Genomic DNA, 16,413 nt, shown 5'->3' on the forward strand with positions numbered 1-16,413 from the left:
CGGTGCAGCTTTTTTCCTTCCTTGGACGGTCAGGATCTGCTGGAAGCCCCGACAGGCCGCGTGGAGGTGCCTCAGGCAGGACCGACCCCCTGGTTGAGAGTGACAGTGCGGGGTGACACCCTTGTGGTTGCATTTTACCCGTTCTTACCTGCTCTGACCCTCGACCCCCAAGGTGCGGGGACCCGGCACACTGACAGCGTAGGGTTTGGGCTGTGCAGAAATGAAGGAAGAGACAAGTCTGAGCACACAGGTGTGAATCCCATCGTTGTATTACAATGTCACTTGAGGTGTGCACGGAACAGATTTTATGTAACATAAAAATAAGGGCATTCTGTATTTACAGTTTGCCTGAGGTTGCCTGACGTGTTGTGTTGCTCTGGGTGTGGGGTCGTTTTTTTCTCTCGCTAAATTGCATGTCCTAATGATCGGATAGTGAGCGTCCTCAGTTTGAGCCTTAAGGATCAGGCCCCTCTGAGGTGGGGAAGGAGACCTCTGGCAAAGTTTGTGCATTGGTTACAACTGCTTTGGAGGTAACCAGGAAATGTGTGTTTGAGATGTAAATATGATGAGGTTTGGCAGGGCTTATGTTTTTAGGAGGTGACCCCACAGAGACACACACACCTGTTTAGGCAAACTGCTATGGGGATGGGACCAGAAACAAACTTACTTCCCTCACGAGGGATAATTAAATCAATGAACTCCTCTGCACACCGGCAGCTGTTGTAGCCCAGTCCAGAGAGTGAGCCCAGTGCAGAGAGTGAGTCCAGTACAGCCCAGTGCAGAGAGTGAGCCCAGTCCAGCCCAGTCCAGAGAGTGAGCCCAGTCCAGAGAGTGAGCCCAGTCCAGCCCAGTCCAGAGAGTGAGCCCAGTCCAGAGAGTGAACCCAGTCCAGAGAGTGAACCCAGTCCAGAGAGTGAACCCAATCCAGAGAGTGAGCCCAGTCCAGAGAGTGAGCTCAGTCCAGCCCAGTACAGAGAATGAACCCAGTCCAGAGAGTGAGCCCAGTACAGCCCAGTCCAGAGAGTGAGGCCAGTCTAGAGAGTGAACCCATTCCAGAGAGTGAACCCAGAAGAGAGAGTGAGCCCAATCCAGAGAGTGAGCCCAGTCCAGAGAGTGAGCCCAGTCCAGCCCAGTCCAGAGAGTGAGCCCAGTGCAGAGTGTTGGTGTGTGAGGTGAGCGGTGAGTAGTGGCTGGTGACCGGGGGAGAGGCAGCTCTAGCTTCATGTTTGAATCTGCAGCAGCTTTCACTCCGTTACAAGGGTTCGCTCACCTCTTCACCGTCACAGGCTCAGGGTGTGGCTGTCAAAGTCTGTGTTGCAGAGGACGAAACTGACGTGCAAAGGGGCTGTGTGCTGGAACACTGGTGTGGGACACAGGAGAGTGATGCCAGGACCACGTCTGGGATGAGCAGTGTCGACGGGCTGGTCATTTTCACTTTGTAACCTTTCCTTGTACACTTACAGTCTCAAATGTCAGAAGCAAGCTAACAAAACAACAATCAAACCTTTTTTGGTGGCTGCCCTGTCACCCCCTCTGTCTGGAGCCCTGACGTCTTCTCTGCCCAAGAGAGAACCTAGTCCTGGGAGAGCGCCGCGCAGGGCAGGGCATCGCCACAACTGCTTCTGTGGCCTCACCAGGGCCCCTGCCCAGCCTGCAGGCTTCACCTGGAACCTGAGAGGGCAGCAGGCTGACTAAGAGCAGGCAAGGGGTCCAGCCAAATAGTGCTGGGGCCAGCCATGCCATGTTCACCGTGTGACCCCTAAGCGGTAGCTGCCACACAGCACCTTAAGGCTCCTGGGAGCAAAGTGCAGCTCTGCTGGTGGGCCTGCCAGCCTCCTCACACTCCCTTCTGACTGTGTGATGTGATGCTGGAGGTGCAGCAGCCCCCTAGCACCATGAGGCAAGACTTGTGCTAAGGAAGACATGAGACCACGAGGAGGAGACAAGCAACTCCCCCTGGGCCTCCTGGCAGGCGCGTGGGGCCTTTTGTGTCTGGATTGTGTTTTCTTGAGTGACCTTAAACCACTCCTTTTGATTGTTCCAAGCATGTAGCCCAAAGCATTCTGCCTGAGCAACTTGAGATCATGAAGGTAAAACGTGTAACAGCACACAGGGTGCTCAGTACCGTGGAACTGACAGTCCTTCCTGGGCAGCCATGACCCTGAGCAGTGACAAGAAACTCTCCCCATTGTGGTCCCAGGGAGAAGGAAGCTGATCTGCCTGCTGTCTGGGTCCGAGCTGGTGCTGGGAGGTCCCTGTCCTACCCTGACCACTGGAGTGGCCCAGGGGGGTGCAATCTCTCAGGCTCCTCTGAGCCCTTGCTTCACACCTGTCTAGAGAGTCCTTCCAGGCCGCTGTGATGGGGATTTGTGGTGAGAACTCAACAGAAAGGGTGTGAAGGCAGCTGGGACCTTCCTCACCAAGGACATAACATTGCCAGGTACACTGAGGTGATGCAGGTGTCAGGGAGGCCATTTCAGATGGCGGTACGTGCTGAGAAGGACACAGGGCATGGGGTGCCAGAGGCTGATGAGGCATTGAGTCCAGAGAGTCGCCTTCTTGGAGGAGGGGAGATGCTCAGATAGAACCGCGGCTGCAGGCTGGAGTTTTCAGGAGGGCCGGCCAATGGGCTGAGGAGGACGAGGCCAGGGCCGGTGGCTGCAGGAAGGGTGCGTTTGGCCCCTGGTAGAATTCCTGTTCCCCAAGGACCGGGGTTATTGTCTGTCTCCTGACAGCTGTTCCTGTGCCTGGAACACGACCTGGCCAGAGGCAGGTGCTGAACAAATATCCTTTGAATGAACGGACAGTCTGAGTGTACAGATGCACAGGACAGGCAGTGTCAGGCTGCAGAGTAGGGGTAAGTAGATTAGGAGGCAGGGAGAGTCATACGGGGTTTCTAAGCCCAACCTCCCAGCCCCCATAGGGCTCAGCTCTACCCAAGCCTGTCTGTTCCCCCAGACACTCTTTTTTTATGGTAAACTCCCTCTGGCCTTCACTCACCTGTGTGTCCTGCTCTGCATGTCTTAAAAAGTGGCTGTGAGTCTATTCCCACCACCTGTGCCTGAAGCCTCTTTATTCTTAAGCCAGGGAAGCCCCTTCCCTGCCTGGGGATGGCTGGACCTTGTCCGTGCCATGGACTCTACTCTCTGCACTGGTCTGCCCATTCAGGTAACTGCCTCATCCAGGACTGGGAGCATTGATGGGTCAGTGTGTCCCCACTGATTCTAGCAGCCCACCAGGCTGAGTCCTGCTGGCCCGCATCATGACACTGCTGCTTACCAGTGACACAAGGGCACCCTAGAGCACAGGTCATGGAATGTGCACTGGCCTCAGCTGGACTTTGCAGTCGGGCCAAAAGCCAGAGGGTCGATGCTGTTGGTGCCTGTGTATTTCTTGCTTGGAGACATGTCTGTTTAGTTCTTCTGCCCTTTTTCGATTGGGTTGTTTGGGTTTTTTTTGTTGTTGTTGTTGTTGAGTTGTATGAGCTGTTTGTATGTTTTGGAAATTAAGTCCTTGTTAGTCATATTGTTTGGAAATATTTTGTCCCATTCTGTAGGTTGTCTTTTTCATCTTATTTATGGTTTCCTCTGCTGTGCCAAAGCTTGTAAGTTTGATTAGGCCCCCTTTGTTTATTTTTGTTTTCATTTCTGTTGCCTTGAGAGACTGACCAAAGAAACCATTGGTATGATTTATGTCAGAGAATGTTTTGCCTGTGTTGTCTTCTAGGGGTTTTTACGGTGTCATGTTTTTCATTTATGTCTTCATTGCTATTGCCTGTTCTCATTGGCTGGTGTGTCTGTCCCTCACCAGTTGGGATAAGTGTCGATTTGGTGGCTTCACTGGGTGGCCCCCTGCTGACCCCTGACTTGTGGGTCCATCCAGCAGTGGGCATGCTGGTGGTCTCCATGTGCTAGCTGATGTGACACGGCACCGAGGGGTCTTGGCTGAGGGTGTTGGCGATGGCCGAGTTGTCTGTGCTGTTGGCAGTAATTTGCCACTGATGTCCAATGCTGAGACTCACATCACAGAGGTTCCTGCAGGGACAAAGGGGAGGGGAGTTGATAGTCTCAGCCAGTGTGACAAAGCAAACCAACATAAAATCTAAAATCAAATGTATCCCTTTTTAGTCTACTCATGATGGAGATGATAAAATGATATCAAGTGATACAAGTTCCAGTTCAAATACTTCACCACAGTATTTTAATAGTTTCCACATGGTTTGTTTACTCTTCCAAAAATCTTTAGGGCATCCTTCAATGTGACTGTCACTATTGGGGAACAGGTTCCCCTTGACATGATTAACTTCAGGGACTGGGAAACTGTTAAGTGCTGAAGGGGAGGTTGGCCCTGGAATGGCCAGTCAGATTCCTGTTTTGAGGGACAGGAGTTGGGAGCATGAAGGGGAGAAGGGGAGGGTGATGCTCCACACTCCCACCTTTCCATCATGCACTGCTCCCTTCTCCCCACCCTTGTTAGGGGAGTCTTGTCTGGTCACTGGCCACGGGGCTGGAGCTGGGCTGAGCACACGAACCAGAGCGGGAGAAGTGGTTGGTCGGGGCTGCCTCGACGGGTCAGGGGCATGTGTCCTGGTTGTTAGAACTGAGCCTCTTCTGTTTGGTCCACTGATGGCCTGAGATGGCCTTGGCCTCACGTGGGTGATCAGAACACAGCTCGTCTGCCCGCTGAGTAGCGTGGGGGCAGAGGAGGCAGCTGGTCCACTGATGGGGCCTGAGATGGCCTTGGCCTCATGTGTGTGATCAGAACACGGTTCGTCTGCCTACTGAGCAGCACAAGGCCACACGTGCATGATCAGAACACAGCTTGTCTGCCCGCTGAGCAGCATGGGGGCAGAAGAGGCAGCATTAGTGGCTGCTGGTTGCAGGTCAGAGGGGAAGGAGAACACCCTCTCCCAGCTTCCTTTCCTGTGAAACATGTGGTACTTTTCAGTCCTAGGTGTCTGTCAGAGACTCTGGGTTTGTGGACATGGCACCGACAGAAGCTTCCCAAGACACTGCAGCTGGAGGGGGAGGCCTGAGTTTTAGAGCAGGATGGTGCTCCTGGAGGGACAGGTTGGCCCTGGAATGGCCAGTCAGATTCCTGTTTTCAGGGCAGGAGTTGGGAGCATGAAAGGAGAACCAGCAGCTGAGCAGGGATGGGGGCAGCTGTGGGGAGGAGGGCCTGTGAGCAGGGGGGACACAGCAGGGGTGGGGCTGCCGGTGGACGACCCTGGTCTGTGGGTGACCCCAGATAGTGGATAGTGGCAGCCCCACAATCCCAGAAGGGCCCCCTTGCTGTGAGACGCTGCCTCCCCTGCTCCGCCCCAGTCCCAGCCCTCTGGACCAGGGTCTCTACTGCTTGAAACCACAAAAGCCTTTGCAGTCCTGGAGCTGCCCCTGCTCATCTCAAGAGGAACCTTCAGTGCAGGAAGATTTTCTTTGATATTCATACTTTAGTTTCCCAGAGTCTTCATATTTTCGCTGGTGGTGTTGCCATGTGTCACTAAGACCCTCCATTGTCTAACGGTGGGCTTCGTGTCACAGACCTCTCAGAGGCCATCCGCTGGGTGAATGTAGGTTCGCCAGACCTCTTAGAGGCCGTCCACTGGGTGAATGCAGGCTCTTGGTCATTCTGGTCTGTCACAGACCTCTCAGAGGTCGTTGAATGAATATTCATCGCTCTGGCCTGTCCGACACCTCTCAGAGGTCATCTGCTGGGTGAATGCGGGCTTGTGGTCACTTTGGCCTGTCACAGACCTCCCAGAGGCCATCTGCTGGGTGCATGTGGGCTTGTGGTCACTCTGGCCTGTCATAGACCTCTCAGCCTCTCAGAGGCCATCTGTTGGGTGCATGTGGGCTTGCCAGACCTCTCAAAGGCCGTCCACTGGGTGAATGCGGGCTCATGGTCACTCTAGTCTGTCACAGACCTCTCAGAGGCCGTCTGATGGGTGAATGCGGGCTTGTGGTCACTCTGGTCTCTCACAGACCTCTCAGAGGCTGTCTGATGGGTGAATGGATACTCATGGTCACTGTGGTCTGTCACAGATCTCTCAGAGGCCATCTACTGGGTGAATGTGGACTTGTGACTACTCTGGCCTGCCAAGACCTCTCAGAGGCTGTCCGCTGGGTGAATGCATAGTCATGGTCACTGTGGTCTGTCACAGATCTCTCAGAGGCCATCTGATGGGTGAATGCAGGCTCGTGGTCACTCTGGCCACATAGTCTCCGTGGGGCTGTTAAGAGGCACTGTGCGGCTGCCCCACCTGGGGGCGCCTTATCCCACTCTTGCTACCCACAAGCTAGGTCTGGAGAAGGCCAGTCCCAGGGAGAAGCCACTTTCTGACTTCATCTCGCATCCCAGGAACTAGTCTTCCAGCCTAAGCAGGTCACTTGGGGTTTCCTGTGTTAGTGCTCATAGCTCACATCCCCTAGAGAGAGTGTTTGAGCTGGGGACACAGGTCCCCTGCCACTGGATGTGACATGAGACCATGTTCCCAGGGATGTACCAGAAAGGGTGATGGAAGAACTCCTGCCCTACTCACACTGTGCCCCCAGCCCCTGCCTTCTCCCCACTCAGGTATGGAATGTGGGAGAGAAGGAGGGGGAACCTGGGTCCCCAGTGAGACCCTCTTGGCAAAGCTGGGCCTTGGTCGGGCTTGGAGTGTGTGACCAAGAGTTTGCTTGACAGGGTGCCACATTTAGAAGGCCTCCTGCAGTGTAGGTTTCAGGGCTACATAGCAACTAAGTGCAGAGCATGGTGGCTGAGCTGGTAGCTCTGGATCCTTCAGGCTGAATGCTGAACCCTGAATGTTGGAAGACTGTCTGGAGTCACAAGACGTGCTTGCTCTCTCTGCTGAGATGATCAAAATGGGAACCCAGGTTCCCCCTCCTACTTTCTATCAGCTATCAGACTGCAGCCACTCCCCACCGTGAGCCCAGAGAAAACTCGGGAAGGAGAATACTTGCTCTCTAGCAGCTATCAGACTGCAGCCACTCCCCACAGTGAGCCCTGAGGAAACTCGGGAAGGAGAATACTTGCTCTCTAGCAGCTATCAGACTGCAGCCAGTCTCCACTGTGAGCCCTGAAGAAACTCAGGAAGAAGACAGGATACTGGCCCCAGATGGTGAAGTGTGTATCAAAAGGAATAATTTCAATGAGATGACTCTTGCATCTTCCCATACATAGAAAAATGCTAAATTCCTTACCTATAGATGCTGCCTCCAGTTTTGAAGTCCTAAAAGATTCTCACTGAATAAAACTTAACTCTCAACACGTAGGTTATAAATATTTTTATGTCTACACATATGAAGTAGATACTTTCCAAAGAACAACAGAAGACAAATCTCAACATTTGGAACACTGGCACCAATGGTGGACACTCCCCCAAAGATGTAACTGATGGAGTAATTAGAGCAATCATCACCCATTTTTCCATAAGATTGTGGAATGGACACTGACAGTGGGGAACTATTACAGGGAAGAACAAAATCTGACTCCATGTTTTAAAATTTAAAAAAAAAAATTAAATCTTTTACTTTAAGCTTTGCTTCCTGTTGGTTTGTTTACTACAAGGATACTGTAACATATATAATGGCCTACCTCAGGAAACTCTGCCCCTCTGCCTTTGTTCGGGACCTGTCCACCTGTGGATGGGTACAGGAAGGGAGAAAGTAACACATCTCCCGAGGCTGGCCATTTCCAGGAGCTATTTGCCAGATTAATGGCCTTTTTACTTTACTTCCTTACCTCCCCAGCTCTGTGTTCTATAAAAGACACTGGCATCCAGACCCCAACAAGGTGGTTTCTTTAAGATATTAGTCTGCTATCTTCTTGGTCTGCCAGCTTTCTAAGTAAAGTCATATTCCATGCCTCAGCACCTCACCTCTGATTTATTGACCTGTTGTGCGGCAAGCAAAGCGAGCTTGGACTTGGTAATAATCCCACATGCCTTGCAGTCAAAAAATCAAAACATAAAATGGAAGCAATATGTAACAAATTCAATAAGGACTCCAAAAATGGACCATATCAAAAAGACCTGAAGCCATAAGCAAAAAAGAACTCAGTGGTTGTCTGAAAATTTTAGATATGGGGTTAGTACCCTCTTGCCAGTACCCCCTGAAGCCACACTGGACAGTTAGGCCCTGTCCATTCAGGACACCTTCTCCAGACCCCAGGTGCTGTTGCCCCCAGTGCTCACCTGGATCTCAGGAGGTAGAAGAGACACAACCTGGGGGGTCTCTTCTCTTGTCCAGGGGAGCGTCACACCAGCCACTCTATCTCCCTGCCCGTAATAAACACACCATAAGGAGCGTCTTGTTGGCACCTGGGCCAGTGATGCTGTGAACACCTGGACTGCCTTGTCCTTGTGAGATCTGATATGAAGACAACACAGAAAGAGAATCAGCCAAGAAGGATCTGATCAGGAGTAAATCCCTCTTCACAAGGACCCTGTGAGACCTAAGCACTTGCTCTGCTCACCCTGCACCGACTTTTGGGAACTGGCCTTTGTCATTCTCTGGGCAGGAGGTGGGAGAGACAACCCAGTCTTTCTTCTACCTGCTGAGACCCAGGTGGGCCCTGGAGGCAGCAGAACCTCCACCTGGAGTCCAGAGAGGATGTCTTGAATGGACAGGGCCTAACCATTCAGTGAGGCCAGCCCTTGTCCATACTGCATTGACCTGCTGCAGGGTCTTGGGTTCCCTGGCATCCAGCTCACCCATTGCTAACCCCGGCATGAGGTGTCTTGGGAGCCCCTCGCTGGCAGGCACCCAGGAGTAGAAAGCTGCATACCCAGTGAGAAATAAAAATTTCCTCCTTAGTCTCCACATGAAAGGGAACTGTGAGCAGATGAAGCCACCTAAGAGAGGGCCAAGTTAACACTGAGGCTGGAGACCTGTTTCATGTTTCCTAGGCTCACAGGCACCCAGAACTTCCTGTTACCTACAGTAATCAGCACTTTGTAGTTCCTTTTCACATTCCTATATCAGACTTTCCCCCTATTATCCCATCTCTGCCCATTTTTCCTTGGAAAATATATGGAAATGTCTTTGAAAGCATCTTTGGCCTAAGAAAAATAATTGAGTTCATCAGTGACTTACTAATATAAGTCAGACTTTAGAGCTGGGCCTTCTTCTCCACCTTGGGTGCAGGGAGTAGCCTGAAGCTAGTGGATGGTCTCTGTGAGACAGGGATGAATAATTTCCTTCCTGACTGTGTCCTGCTTAACTGAGCAAACACTGAGTCTCCTAACTCTCCCTGGACACAGAGCAGTTGATGATGCAGTGTCCTGTTCCACCCCACTCCATCCCACTGTCTCAGACAGGACCAGGCACTCCCATCCTGTGTATGTTCACAGAGTTTGCTCAGTGGCTCAGGCAAGCAGTCTGTGGTCCTTCAGGGACCACCTCCATGTCCTTCCTATAGAGCTGGCTTTGCCACTCTGCCTCTCACCATGGGCTTCCACTCTGTTCTCCCAGTATCTCCCTCAGTGCTCTCCTCTGGGGACCTGTTGGGGCTCATGGCCATGGCACTACCTCAAGGCCAAGGTTACCTGTGGAAGAAGAAGATGCTGAGATAGCCTAGACCACTGTCCAGAGCCAGGTCTGTCTTCCTTGGGTAGAGTGTCCATTGCAGGAACGTGTCGGGAAAGTCAGGGTGGGGGTATTGATGGGACAGAGGGATCCTAACCAGCTATGGCAGACCACCCTAATGTGAACTAGATTTGGTTTCTTTGATTCCTCTACAATTCGGCCCCTCTGAGGAAAGGCAGGGGAGTGTGGTGTCTGTGGGTGACAGAGGGAGTCCTGAGGAGACCTGGAAGCCCCTAACTGCTGGACTGGGGTCAGGTTGAAATAAGGGCTCTCTTCCAGTGCTGGAGAGGGAATATTTCTCCAAAAAGCCTTTTGGGGATCTCCGCCTGGGTACTCGGAAAATCTGGGCATAACATGGGTTCTACATCTAAGGGACAGGTCGGTTGGCTTGAGATCTGGGTCACACCAGCTGAAGGAACTGGGGTTCCTTAGAAGGAGGGGATGGGGGTGTCTTTCGGCTGATGTAGAATGCACAGGGTGAGAGAACTTGGGATCTTTGAGGCTGACGAAATTGGGGGTCTCTCATTAAGGGGCTTTAGGTGTCCAACATTCAGGACAGTTGGGGTCTTGAGCTTGACAGGAATAAGAGTTCCCAGGCTGAGGTATTCAGGGTCTCTGAGGTTAAGGAAATTTGGTCTCTCTGCGGGTGCTGTTTTTAGGGTGCCTCTGGCTGAGGGGAATTGGGGTTCCTCTAGGTATTTGGGGGTCGCAGCACTAGGGGATTCGGTGTTTCTGTGGGTGAAGGGACTTGTAGTCCCTAAGCTGACGAGACACGAGCTCCCTTCAGGTAGGACCCGGGTTCCTCAGAGTTGACGGGATTTGGGGTTTCCCAGCCAGGAATTGGAAGACGCCAGGCTAAGAGTTTACCAGGGTTTCACAGGGCGCTTTTCCGTCTGTCCTCCGGCGCTGCCCACCCCGGCCGGGTGCGCGCTCGGAGGTGGGTGGTGTCTAGCCGAGCCTGGTCCAGTCCTCCCTGGCGAAAGGCAAGCAGTCGGCTTATACAGGCCAGTCAGGCACAAGCCTCCAATCGGCGTTGCGACCGAAGCAGCCTGGCCAATAGGCGCCGGGGCAGTGCGGAGCACGCAGAAGGTCCCGCCCCAGCTCGGGGATTGGTTGCTCTGCGTCCCGCGAGTCTGTCAAGAGGCCGCCAGCGCGCAGGCGCGTCTAGGCAATTTTCTTTGTTTTCAGGCGTCGAGTCGTAATCCTGGACCCTCAAGTCGGCGGTGGGTTCTCAGGCTGGGTGTTTCCTTCCAGTTCCCTGAACTAGACTCTCGCCTCCACCAGACTTGAAATCCTGTTCTCGAACTTTCTCCCAGGCCCACCTGTGCCCTACTTTGTCAAATCCACTTTTGGCAAGAACTGTATGTGATGAGTACTGCCTTATTCAGGGGAAAACTGTGTAATTAACTAAATTCAGATGAGACACAAGATAAATAACATATGGTCAAAGATTTAAAGGCAACGCATGGAATAATAAGTATATTAGGAAAAACTTGGATGATTTTAAACCTCAAAGTAGAAGTGGTACTGGTGAGTAATCTGTATATTTAAGGTAGGTATAGCCTTCCCTGGTAGCTCAGCCGGTAAAAAATCCTCCTGCAATGCGGGAGACCTGGGTTCGATCCTTGGGTTGGGAAGATACCCTGAAGAAAGGCATAGCAACCCACTCCAGTATTCTTGCCTGGAGAATCCCCATGGATAGAGGATCCTGGCGGGCTACAGATCATGGGATTGCAAAGAGTTGGACATGACTGAGCGACTAAGCACAATGTAACTATTAAAAGGCTTCAGAAATGAGTTATAAATAAAACCTCAAAGCCCTGCCAGTGTTTTCCATAAAAGGAGGCATTGAATTGGAGGATGATGGAGCGACAGAAGAGAGTTTGCTTGACACCTACTGGCTTCACAAGATAAAACGGGGACGCTGTTTCTGGCTCTTACCTAGCTCTGCTCGCAGAAAAAATAACATGATTTCCATGTACTGGAAGTGTTAGGTAGTTAGAATAGGGGAAAGGAGTCCAGAATGGTGGTGGCTAAAAGACCTGGAAGGGAAAAGCCCACGAAAATAGAACAAAGGGAGTGAGAACCTCAGGTGAAACAAAACACTCCTGGCTAGCCCAATTTACATGAAACAGGCCCAGGGACAGAGAAACATATAAAAAGAGGAGCCAAAGCCCTTTTCTCTTGCTCTCCTGCGCGATGGGGCGCTCTTCTCTTTGCGTCTTTGGATCGACGTGCCCTCACGCCTCGAAAATGGATTTTCTTGCTAGCATCTAAATAAAATAGAGCTGTAACACTGAGCTGTAACACTGATTTATTTAAGAGCTATAAATGGTCCAGTCGAGACCTGAGAACTATAACACCGTCTGTCCTCCGAGAGCTGTGACCCGCCAAGGGGGCTTTAAAAGCATCAATTTTTCGGCGCTCAGCTTTCTTCACAGTCCAACTCTCACATCCATACATGACCACTGGAAAAACCATAGCCTTGACTAGACGGACCTTTGTTGACAAAGTAATGTCTCTGCTTTTTAATATGCTGTCTAGGTTGGTCATAACTTTCCTTCCAAGGAGTAAGCATCTTTTAATTTCATGGCTGCAATCACCATCTGCAGTGATTTTGGAGCCCCAAAAAATGAAGTCTGACACTGTTTCCACTGTCTCCCCATCTGTTTCCCATGAGGTAATGGGACCAGATGCCATGATCTTAGTTTTCTGAATGTTGAGCTTTAAGCCAACTTTTTCACTCTCCTCTTTCACTTTCATCAAGAGGCTCTTTAGTTCCTCTTCACTTTCTGCCATAAGGGTGGTGTCATCTGCATATCTGAGGTTATTGATATTTCTCCTGGCAATCTTGATTCCAGCTTGTGCTTCTTCCAGACCAGTGTTTCTCATGATGTACTCTGCATATAAGTTAAATAAGCAGGGTGACAACATACAGCCTTGACGTACTCCTTTTCCTATTTGGAACCAGTCTGTTGTTCCATGTCCAGTTCTAACTGTTGCTTCCTGACCTGCATATAGGTTTCTCAAGAGGCAGGTCAGGTGATCTGGTATTCCCATCTCTTGAAGAATTTTCCACAGTTTATTGTGATCCACACAGTCGAAGGCTTTGGCGTAGTCAATAAAGCAGAAATAGATGTTTTTCTGGAACTCTCTTGCTTTTTCGATGATCCAGATGATGTTGGCAATTTGATCTCTGGTTCCTCTGCCTTTTCTAAAACCAGCTTGAACATCTGGAGGTTCTCAGTTCACGTATTGCTGAAGCCTGGCTTGGAGAATTTTGAGCATTACTTTACTAGCGTGTGAGATGAGTGCAATTGTGCGGTAGTTTGAGCATTCTTTGGGATTGCCTTTCTTTGGGATTGGAATGAAAACTGACCTTTTCCAGTCCTGTGGCCACTGCTGAGTTTTCTAAATTTGCTGACATATTGAGTGCAGCACTTTCACAGGATCGTCTTTCAGGATTTGAAATAGCTCAACTGGAATTTCATCACATCCACCAGCTTTGTTCTTATACTGGGGTCTTAAAGGAAGCCCGGAGGTATGCAACAGGGCTTCACATGTCAGGCGATAGATACCCAGTAGGGGAACCTGCAGTCCCCTCCTCCGATCCTAACTGGAATTATAATGACCCTGAGCACATCTGGGAAAGGGATCATTTTCTAACCTGTGTGAAGGCAGGACTGAAAGCAGCCCAGCAAAAAGTAATCAGCTATGCCCGGGTCTCAGCAATAACTCAGGAGTCCAATGAGAACCCCATTGCCTTTCTAGATAGGCTAAAAGAGGCCCTCCAAAAGTTTACCAATTTGGACTTAGACTCTTACGAAGCACAGGTGATTTTAAAGGACAAATTCCTGTCCCAGTGTGCATCAGATATCAGAATTAAGTTACAACAGCTACAGCAGCGGGACTCCGCTGCCTCTCTAGATGAGATGATCCAGACAGCCACCAATACCTTTTATAGCAGAACAGGAGAAGGAGGCCAAGGCCCAGGAGAGGGAGAGAAGGAAAGAGACAAGGCATGCCCAGATGCTGGCCGCCCTCCAGGGCAGCCCGATGGCACACCCCGAGCCCTTGAATGACAAGGCACGAGGCAAATGCCTAATCTGTAGACAGGCGGGGCATTGGGCCAAAGAGTGTCCTAACTGCGACAAGTCTCCTAGAACAGCTTGCCACAAATGCCATCAACTGGGACATTGGGTAGTACTCTGCCCTCGGGACCCAAGAGCCTCAAGGTCAAGCGCCTTCCCTCACGATGGTTCAAGAGGACTGAAGCGTCCAACTCCAGCCAGCCCGCCTGTCACAGATAACCATCACGGGGCTGGAGCCAGGGGCGCAACTGGATGTGGTAGGTAGGTCCGAGAATTTCTTGGTTGACACAGGGGCTACCTACTCTGTCTTGATCTCCTACTCCGGAGCCTTCTCCTCCCAAACCTGTACCATTTTGGGTGCTACAGGAAAAGCAACTACTAGAAGATTTCACCCAAGCCCTTCTTCGTTGCTGGGATGGACAGATATTCTCCCACCAGTTTCTGGTGGTCCCTGAGTGTCCTACTCCCTTAATGGGAAGAGACAAACTCACTAAACTGGGGACCACCCTTGTGATGGGAAGCTTTTCAGCCCCTAGGGCCCTACAGTTTCTGGTTACTACTGAAGAATCCATTACACCTTCTCCAATAGAGAGGGAACAAAGACTATGGGAGGACAAAATTAATCCCTAGGTGTGGGACCAGGAGATTCCTGGATGAGCCCACCAAGGTGAACCAGTCATCATTCTCCTCTGAGATCCCACTCGGTTTCCTAACAGAAAACAATATCCTCTCAAAAGAGAGGCTCGGGAGGGACTACAGCCTTTAATAAATAAATTCCTTGCTTGTGGGCTACTGGTCCCCACCAGTTCGCCATGTAACACCCCAATCCTCTCAGTAAAGAAAAAGGATGGAACCTGGCGAATGGTTCAAGATCTCTGGATCATAAATGAAGCTGTAGTCCCCCTCCATCCCACAGTACCCAATCCCTTTGTAATCCTGGGAGAAATCCCACCCAGTGCCAAGTGGTTTACAGTCTTGGATCTCAAAGATGCATTTTTTTTTTTGCATACCACTGGCTAAAGAATCCCAATATCTTTTTGCCTTTGAGTGGGAGGCCCCAGGACAAAAACACCAACAGATGACTTGGACAGTATTACCTCAGGGGTTCAGAGACAGCCCCCACTTGTTTGGACAGGCCTTTAGCCAGGATCTCCTAGATCTGGACCTCAGACCTAATGGGAAAATATTACAATATGTAGATGACCTACTAATCTGCTCTCCAAATGAGAAAAGTGCCCAACAACGTGCAATTCAGATTCTAAACTTTTTGACAGAAAAGGAATATAAATTCTCCTATGCTAAGGCACAGATGGTCGAGACAAAGGTCACTTACCTGGGAGTTCAGATTACACATGGGTCCAGGAGGCTGTCCTCTGATCGGGTACAAGGAATCCTCCAGTTGCTCTCCCCCACAACTCGAAAACAATTGCGAGCTTTCCTGGGGCTAACTGGGTACTGTAGAATCTGGATATCCAACTATGGTCTAATTGCCCAGCCCTTATATAAAAGCTTAAAGGGACGAGATGATTCAATCCCACTAATGTGGGGAACTCCTCAAAAGGAGGCAGAGGCTATACTAAAACAGGCCTTAACTCAGGCACTGCCTTGAGGTTGCCAGATCAGAAAAAAAGCATTCTAACTTTATGTCCATGAAAGAGAGGGAATAGCCTTGGGAGTGTTAACTCAAAGGTTGGGATCTGAGCCCCAGCCTGTAGCTTACTTATCCAAGAGACTTGATCCAACCGCCCAAGGCTGGCCTCCCTGCCTTTGAAATCTTGCAGCTATTGCAATTATGATAGAAGATGCTTTAAAACTCCCCTTTGGGGGCAAACTAACTATTTTTACCAGTCACCAAGTAAAACAACTCCTAAATGGGAGAAGCCATTTATGGATGTCTGATCAAAGAATCCCCAGATATCAAGTAATACTGATGGAAAATCCAGGCCTCACTATATCCCCTTGTGAGGTTCTTAACCCAGCCACCCTCCTGCCTACCCCTGAGGGCTCTCTCCCCTTTCACTCCTGTCTAGAAACCTTGGACCACTGGACAAAACCCCGAGAGGGATTGTCAGAAGATCCTCTGACCAATCCTGAGGAAATCTGGTACACTGATGGAAGCAGCTTTGTCTTGGATGGAAAAAGAAGAGCCGGATATGCAGTAGTCTCCAATTTTGAGACCACAGAGCCTAAGCCTCTGCCACCAGGTCAAGCTACAACATGCAGCACCAGTTCAACAACAATATAAAACTACAGCCAACCACGGGAAACATCAGTCACCCTTAGATGGACACCGCTATAAGGACTCTGAGGCCTGAGACTAACAAGAGGGGGAGGCCCAATGCCCCTCGCCATCCCAGTTCAGCAGGAAGTAGCCAGAGAGACCTCGACGCCCCTATTCCCAAAGAATTGGGCCTCCCATCTTTTGAGGGGGGAATGTTAGGTAGTTAGAATAGGGAAAAGGAGTCCAGAAGGGTGGCGGCTAAAAGACCTGGAAGGGAAAAGCCCACAAAAATAGAACAAAGGAAGGTCCGAGGACCAGAGTGAGAACCTCAGATAAAACAAACAACACTCCTGGCTGGCCCAATTTACATAAGACAGGCCCAGGGACAGAGAAACATATAAAAAGAGGAGCCAAAGCCCTCTTCTCTCACTCTCCCACGTGATGGGGCGCTCTTCTCTTCATGTCTTTGGATCGGTTGTGCCCTCACGCCTCGAAGATAGATTTTCCTGCTATC

General features: G+C 50.7%; 1 protein-coding gene across 2 annotated transcripts in view; it reads left to right on the forward strand.

Moving 5' to 3' along the window:
• The window catches only part of GAS8 (growth arrest specific 8), a 39,795-nt gene that overhangs the window by 18,181 nt on the left and 5,201 nt on the right, over positions 1-16,413 (forward strand). The window contains exon 12 of one of the 2 annotated variants that reach the window (XM_043898354.1): positions 6,900-7,510. The exons of the other annotated variant lie outside the window; for it this stretch is intronic. The gene's annotated coding sequence lies outside the window, so the exon portion shown is untranslated. Of the gene's footprint in view, positions 1-6,899; positions 7,511-16,413 lie in introns of those variants that run through there. 2 annotated transcript variants of the gene reach the window in all.

Source organism: Cervus elaphus, chromosome 4, assembly GCF_910594005.1.
Source record: "Cervus elaphus chromosome 4, mCerEla1.1, whole genome shotgun sequence".
NCBI classification, from domain to species: Eukaryota; Metazoa; Chordata; class Mammalia; order Artiodactyla; family Cervidae; genus Cervus; species Cervus elaphus.